This window comes from Ziziphus jujuba, chromosome 5 (assembly GCF_031755915.1).
Source record: "Ziziphus jujuba cultivar Dongzao chromosome 5, ASM3175591v1".
Classification (NCBI taxonomy): Eukaryota; Viridiplantae; Streptophyta; class Magnoliopsida; order Rosales; family Rhamnaceae; genus Ziziphus; species Ziziphus jujuba.
The window spans coordinates 13,895,870-13,904,378 of record NC_083383.1 but is presented as its reverse complement, the minus strand read 5'-3'; the positions used below and the strand labels follow the sequence as shown (position 1 = coordinate 13,904,378).

The following is an 8,509-nucleotide window of genomic DNA, read 5'->3' as shown; positions in this document are numbered from 1 at the left end:
AGCTTAGAAAGGGGTAGGTAGGTTCGGCCAAAGCCCTTCTACAGGGCAAAGACTTGAATACCAACTGTTTTATAGGTGATGGAAATATTTTATTTATACTTCTGAGAGTTGGAGTAAATGTAGAAAACATCCCTAAAATTTTTAATCTTATTATTTACACTTCCTGAAAGTTACCTTTATACTAATAAAAAAGTTAAATTACTTTTAAAATCCCTTTTATTATTATTTTTTTGCATTAATTAATTTGAAGATTTCATTTTTTTTATATTTTAATTAATTTTTATATAAACTATATGATAATTTTTTTCTATTTTTTTTTTATAAAAAACTATATGATAATTTTAATTGCATTACTTTATTTTAAGTAAGTTATATATTTGATAAATATATTTTGTTAAATATAGTCGAAAAAATATAATATATTTAACTGAATATATTTGATAAATAATAATACATTTAGTAAAATATATTTAACAAATTTTCATCTTATTCAAAAAAAAAATTATTAAAACATCACATTGCTTTGTTTGTCTTTTTTTTTTTTTTCAAATTGAAAAATTATCACTTAATTTAAATAAATTTAATTAAAATATAGGTTGACAAGACTTTGAAGTCTTTAATTTAATTATTGCGAAAAAAAAAGGAGAGAAAGGAATATTTTTGGTAGTAATTTAACTTTAATAAAGATATAAGAGTAATTTAAACTTTTTAAAAAGACGTGAATAATATGATTAAAAACTCAAAGCAGTATTTAATTCAAACTTCAGGTATACCTATGGTGCAAATTACAATCATTCATACTCGGATATTCAACAAATTCGTTGTAGTATGCTTACATATTTTATTTTGACATCACACATGATTATAGATTGTTCATGTTTTTACATTATTGATTATTGGTTATTATATGGTGGCGTGATAAAATCTTTGTTGTATGTAAGTTCATCTCCTCCGCAGGCCTTTGTTTTCATCATCATAAGCAAAGTTCTCGACTCAACAAATGACTCATTATTGATGCAGGCCGGTCCCAAAGAAATGGGAATTTTATTATATTTTATGGGATAATCTCGTAATATGAAAGGCACATAAGAATATATAAGTAGTGCATTAACAATACAGAGGATTTTTTTATTTTTTGTTTTATTTATTTTTTTTAATAACTTTTTTTATGCATGAAAATGATTGTATAATTTTATTGAAAAGTTTTAGAGGTGCGTTGATCAGACCATTCTGCTGCCGTTGGCTCATGTGGATTTGTTATGATGTGGATTAATTTGATGCCACCATATATCGTTGCCATTTTCATGCAATCATATTAAATATGTTTTGCTGACCTATTTTCTACAGTCACCTATTGCCAGCTACGTCCTTTATTTATTATTGATTAATATTAATCCAGCTCACCAGATAATGGAACCTCTTGACTTCTCTCACAAAATTATTTTTTTTCTTAAAAAATTTATTCCTCAACCAAATTTTGTGCTTTTAAAGAGACAGATGGTTGGAGTTAATTATAAAAAAACATATATTATTTTGATAGCATTAAATTATTTACTTAAAATATAAACAAGTGTTTGGATATTAGATTAATGGACCATCTAGATTTTTAACATATATATTAAAATTCTTGCTGTTAAGTTTTTTGAAACAAAAAGAGAATAGCTTTTCGAACAATTAATGATGATATATAATAGTACTAATCAAGGTTTAAAATATCTGATATTTTTTTAAAATTTTTTCTAAATTTTTATTTTTTTAAAAGGTCAAAATAAAATTTAAATTCCAAATGGAAACGGATAAAATTTCCATAATCTCCATTGAAATTTTTGAAATTTTGTCATAATTTCCATGGAAATTTTCGTCAAAATATCTACATCAAATCCTTAATAATTTGATTAAAAAATCCACAGTATCCATCAAAATTTTAGAAATGTCCATGTAAATTTTTGAAAATTTCCATGAAAATTTTGAAAATATCTATGAAATTTTTTTATATAAAAAATTTAAAAATATTATTGCTGTTTAGTAAATTATTTTACCAAATTAAATTTAGTGATATATTTTTTAATATTTTAATTGTTTTTAAGTATTTAATGATATAAATAAAACAAAACGAATTGAATTCAATACCTTTAATAAGTTTTATTCATTGATTAAATATATAGAACTATATATATATACTTGCTATACATTTTGTATGAGATGAATTCATTAGAATCCTATAATTACAAGTTAACAATTGATTACATAAGAATGAAAAATAATAACATGAAAATATAACATTATGTAGAATTGATATTGATAGCATTTAAACTAATAACATTAAACAAATAAAAATAAAAAAAACAATAAAAATATATTATACCAAACATCAAAGATAAATATATTTAACACAATATCCTTATAATTGACATATTAATAATTACATGAAAAATTATTAAACAGATACATCTTTTAATAATTATTTTTCATATTTCACATGTCAAAATGAAAATGAAAAATATATTAATAATTTTTAATTATCTAAGATTTCTATGAGTATTGCGGTGATATTTATGAATTATAATGTAATTGTAAAATAAACAATTTATCAAATATATATATAAATATAAATATATATGTATATATGTATTTTGTATATTTTTATCAATAATAGTTTATTTATGATCGTTATCGTTTACTATAATTTAAATTGATTAAGAGAAATATAATATCTATCCAATATTTTTGCATTATAATCAGTTTGATAATTGATTGTTTAAATAAGCTAATGCTAAAATTTCAACAGAAATTTCCATTTTTTAAAATAGATTTCCATATTTTTTTATGAATTTTTATCAATATTTGATAATTTTCTATATTTCCATAGAAATTTTCATATTTTGAACCTTTGATGTTTCCATCGATACCGAAATTTTAAACTTTGGTATTAATAACATTCTGGCGGAAAAAAAGAGAAAAGTGGGGAAAAAAATTTCACCTCTTTTATCTTACCTATGATTCAATTGCTTCTCACATGTAGCTTATAATTAACTAACTAGATGTTTTTTACTTATAGAGTTGGATAATAAAATAATTAATCTAGTATTGCATTTGGTGTTAATTAGATATGTCTATTCATTATATACATGTGTGTATATATATATACAGTCCGTCTATGGTGCGGACGGTCCTCATGCGGACCACAGTATTGGTGATAGTTTTTCATAGTATTGGTAACGATTTTCTAAAAAATCTTCATTAATACTATGAAAAACTGTCACTAATACTGCGATCCTCATGCGGACCGTACTCACCATAGAATTTCCATATATATATATATATATATATTTTATAATTATTATTAACAAGAATTTAAGCTTTTTTTTTTAAAAATAGAAAATGAATATGAGTTATCATATAATTTATTGATTTTTTAATTAAGCAAAATGATTTAAATCAGATTAGTTCAATATTAAAAAATAAATATGTCCTTTATTTAATTATATTTCAGAAAATTTTATCTAATTTATAAAATCATTAATATCAATTGGCAAACTTGCATGTACTAATGTAGACATTTACAAAAATATAAAAAAGAAGCAGGAGAAAAAAAGAAAAGAAAAGCAAATTAAAAAATAAGACAAGAAAGAAATCAAAAGATATGAAGAAGAAAAAAAAAAACTGAAATTTAAAACTGATGCAATAAAAAAATAATGAACAGAAATTAGAAAAGCAAAAAAGAAGAAAGATCGATAAACAAAGACACAATGGTAAAACAGCAGAAACATTCTGTCGTTATCATCTCGAAAATTTTCGTACCAACATTTCAATAAAGTCTCGATAACAAAAACAGCATCCACTAGAATGATCTTCACAAGTTCATGTTCATTTTCTTTGTACCCAAGACTTTCTTCGTAACATTTACGTATCTTTCCCAGGCTTTCCTCTACAATATCAACACAGTGATCCAAACTTACATCATTCCGTTCAAGAAAATCTTTTAGATAAATCATTTTCTTTTCTTCCATCTTTTCTAAGCCTTTATTGCCATGGTGAAGTGGACCAATAGAAACTACCTTGGGAATGTAAACTTCCTCTTTCCCCTCCCTAAATGGGCCACTCTTAAGTCGAAAAGGAACTCTATAGATACAACACTGGGGAATCTGAGGCACTTCCTTCAATTCATCTCGGATCAACTTGACTACGTCAACCTGATGACTGTTTCTGTCCATTTGAAATCCTATTGTGGTATTGTGATCATAACATATACAAGGATAGTAATGATTATTCAAAATGCACTATTTTCATATAAAAAATAAACAAAGAAAGGAAAAAAAAACAAATAATAATAATAAATAAATAAACTCTTCCCTCCCACTAATGATAACTTTCTGTTCCTCTTTCTCTCTCTTCTCATCCTCCTCCAATCATAGCTATGGATACAGCACCAATAACAGCTTCAAGTACAATGAAAACCCTCAACTTACTTGCAACCTATGTTGCTTGGACTCGAGTAGAGATTTCAAATAGGGGTACGAATCTAGGAGTCCAATCCTTTTGTTTGCAAAATATAGGATATGATGATAATGTAAATAAGGATGGATACATCTAAGAAACCAAAAAAAAATTGATAAACCCAGTTTTAATAAGGAGAAGAAGACTTTTAAAAACCTAAACTTTTACACTATGATTTGATTGATATAATAGGAAGGAAACAATTCAAACTCCTTGTTTGGATGGTTAAAATAAGCTGGAGAGGAAGAAAAAGGAAAGGAAATCAAATAAAGTGATTCTTTTGTTTTAATCAGTTTGTTTACTTTTCAAAACTGACATGAAAAAGATGAAAAAAGAAAAATACTTTAATGATTTTTTTTTAATATCTCCGAGTAAAAGTTATTTACTTTATAAAATATTTATTGTCTTTCATGTTTTTTTCCTTTCTGTTCCATTTATAAATCAATCCAGCATTGATTATAAATGAAAAATACTATGTATTACTATTGATGAATGATCATCTATAGAATCTACATGCAAATAGTAATTTAAATGGTTACCATTAAAAGTTCACCTTTAAAATTTTAAAACAAAAAATAAAAAAATATTTATTATCCCAATTAAAATGTATCATAAAAGATGATAATTGTTACTAATAATAATAAATATCAGGACTAAATAGGCCTGACAAAAGGTCATACGACCCATTAACGCGATGCAAACCCACATGATAATTTGCGGGTTTGGATCCACGATATTGGATTGGATCTGTATAGTATCACCCAATAAGAGCCGTTAAGAAAACCGGTGCTAACGGGTGGAGCCCATTGGAACCTTTGAACTCATTAAACCCATTTATATGGGATATTTTTATAATTTTATATAATATAATAATTTTACTCTAAACTAAAATAATAAAATATTTGTTGCTTCTTTAACCTTTTTCCTAAATTGCAACATTATTACTCTTTCATTTCTCTATTTCATAATCAAAGAACTCTCCATCTCTATTTTCTTTTACTTAACAAGATTCATTGAATTTGGAAGCTATTTTAAATAGACAATGCATGTTACTTAGCTACGATGAATGTTTAGTATGAGTTTGATTTATAATATTTTTAATTGATAATTATTAATGCATGTAGAATTTTAGTATGTGAATGCTTTTCTTTTCTTTTTTTTTAGTTTTTTTGCAGATGTTTAGTTTATCAACAAACGTATTCATTTGATCTTTCTTTTTTTCTTTTTTTTCTTTTAAAAAGAAAAAAAAAAGGGGTTTATTTTATCATTTTGGTAGTTAATCAAAATTTGACATTTATGCTTAACAGGTTAACAAGTTGGGTAATGAGTTATAAGAAAATTTAATGAATGGGTTCGGATCTACATATCTCAATATGAAAGTTTAATGGGTTGTGTTAGGGTCAAAAAAATTTAACATGAACACGATACGAATACGATTCAACACGACACGTTGTTAGGCGTAGGACTAAATAAATAGTTGCATTCCCATTTCTCATTAAACTTATTCTCTCTTTTCCTTTCCTTACTTCAATCCAATCATAGAGTTTATTTTCAAAAATCAAATAGTTTCCTATATAATATTCTCCTCCCATAAAACACGTTCTTCTTAGACAAGCCACATGAAGTAGTCATATCCTATTGCAAATAGATGTATCTAACATGTGTCTAGTATCTATATATATGTCATGTCATGTCAACACAAATACTTCACCATTTTAACTGAGTCTAAGCTGCACAATTTGCAACTTCAACAAGAAATTAAAACCCTTACCTTTAGGTTTCTAAAGGCATTCTACCAAACCTAACAAGCTAAGCCTTTATGTCCTAACTCACGGGTTGATCTAAAAATTTTGATGAAGGCCCAATTGAAACAAAATTTTTTTTAATGCAATTGGCTTATTCAAACTATTACTAATAGGATAGGCTTTTGAAAGCTATTAACATGAGGAAATGAGAAAATTTCTCCAATAATAAATTAAGGGAAAAGATTGTGCTTTTCGAAGAGCTTAGTTGGTAATGATCACTGGTAACAATCCTCAAGTTTTAGATTCAACATCTGGTAATAAAACCCTCTCGCTATTTTATTAAAAGTGAAACAAAAATTGAGAATGAAGGTTATACTCCACATATCAAGTTATGCATAAACCTAAATCCAAAAGAAAAAGGAAAAAAGAAACTATCTAAATGAACAAGAGAGAAAACAAAAATTTGCAATTTTAAAACAAACATATACGATATGATGGAAGTAGAGGGAGAATCGAACTCCATAAAGAGAGAATGAGGCATAAAAAGTTGTTTTATTTTCCCTTTTTGCTTTAAAAAATTAATAGTAAGACATTGTATGATAATCGACTCCTTAGATCTAGATCTAGGTCATCTTTTACATACTAACCCATTACAGGTAATAGGTGATCATGGTTAAAAAATTTATCCAAACTTTCTGGATAAGAAAAAACTAGATATAAACATATATCATAAGCTGATTGCATCTTAATATACTAATAAAATGATTAATTAATGAACTTCCATAAATAAATAAATAAAATGATTAATGGAAATGTGCATGGAAATAAGAGAGAAGGGAAATTATATGTTTTAATTACCTGCCAAAAAGACCAAGCTTGGGCACAAGATCGAAAGTTTGCTTCGTAACAGGTAAATGAATTACAAATTTGCTGCATCTCCAAATTGTGGCCATGGAGATGACTATATATAGTTTGAAGCAGGGAGTGCAACTTGCTTTTGTCTTTTATTGAAAGTAACTGTGCTGCATATACTTTCAAGAGAAAGGGAGTAAAATGTTGCTTCAAGTGGTTGAGAATCGAGATCATTAACTGAATTAAATATTTGGACTTTAAGTCCATATATGATGCAATTTGTATAACGTCACATGAATGAGATAGATCATATAACTTTTCTTTTTTGCATTTAGTTAAACATGGTCATTAGTTACACACCCGTATATATATATATATATGTATATAACAAACAACTCAAATAAGATTCTTAATGCCAAAATTTCTTTTTCCGTTTTTGGATCACATCAAAATTTGAGATTTAAAATTGTATTTATTAACTACTTAGTTCCAAATATGGTTACTTTTCCTAAATAAAATTTTAGTATATCACTAAATCTATATTTCAAAACTTTTTGAATTTTAAATTCTAGCATTTGATGTGATCTAAAGGCTAACAAATATCATTTTTGATCGCATTGTAGTTATAAGAAAATGAGTTCGGGTGGTAATTTAACAAATAATAATAATAAAAGTGAATGACAAATATATTTGACAACCACTAACAATTTCACGTAGTTAATAACCTAAGCCACTTAACATTTGGTAAACGATTTGTGAAATATATGAATGACCCATACAAAGATTTTGGCAAATATATATGACAAATGATTTTGATCTTTAAATTTATTTAACTTTATGGTGTAAATTTATTTTCTCAAAGCTTATTCTAATTCTCATACTTATATTTAAATAGTTTTAATTCTAAGCAAAAACTAAATCACATTTAATTTTTAATGTACAATAAATGTCCAATCACAAAACTTTATCCTTATTTATTTATTTGTCCATAAACAAAACGCTCTTCAAATTTTAAACACCTATCTCGCTCCTTAACCTTTAGGCAATTTGAATTCTCTATTTAGAAAAAATAAATTTTGTTAGGTCCGAAAATTAATAAATATAATTTTACATATTAAACCTTCATGGGATTTAAAAACTAAAAAAATAAAATCCTAATATTAATCGTGATATTTTGAGAATTGAATTGTTTTTGAAAAGATATATGTGTCTATATAAACATTTATATGTGTAAAGACCTCAAACATGCGACACCATATAAATTGCAACATATACAAATCAGTGGTTGAACATTTTTACGTAATTAATGACCTCAACCACCCATTAATATTTTTTTTCAAAAAAATGACAAATTAATTTGATAACCACTAACATTTTCACGTAGGTAATGACTTCAACTACTCACATTTAATAAA

General features: G+C 25.6%; 1 long non-coding RNA gene across 1 annotated transcript; it reads right to left on the bottom strand.

Moving 5' to 3' along the window:
* Positions 1-3,752: 3,752 nt before the first annotated feature.
* Positions 3,753-7,291, bottom strand: LOC132803883 (uncharacterized). The gene is made up of 2 exons (XR_009639128.1): positions 7,101-7,291; positions 3,753-4,222 (listed from the first exon to the last, which is right to left on the bottom strand). It is a non-coding gene; the product is annotated as an uncharacterized LOC132803883 (long non-coding RNA).
* Between the last annotated feature and the right edge of the window lie 1,218 nt (positions 7,292-8,509).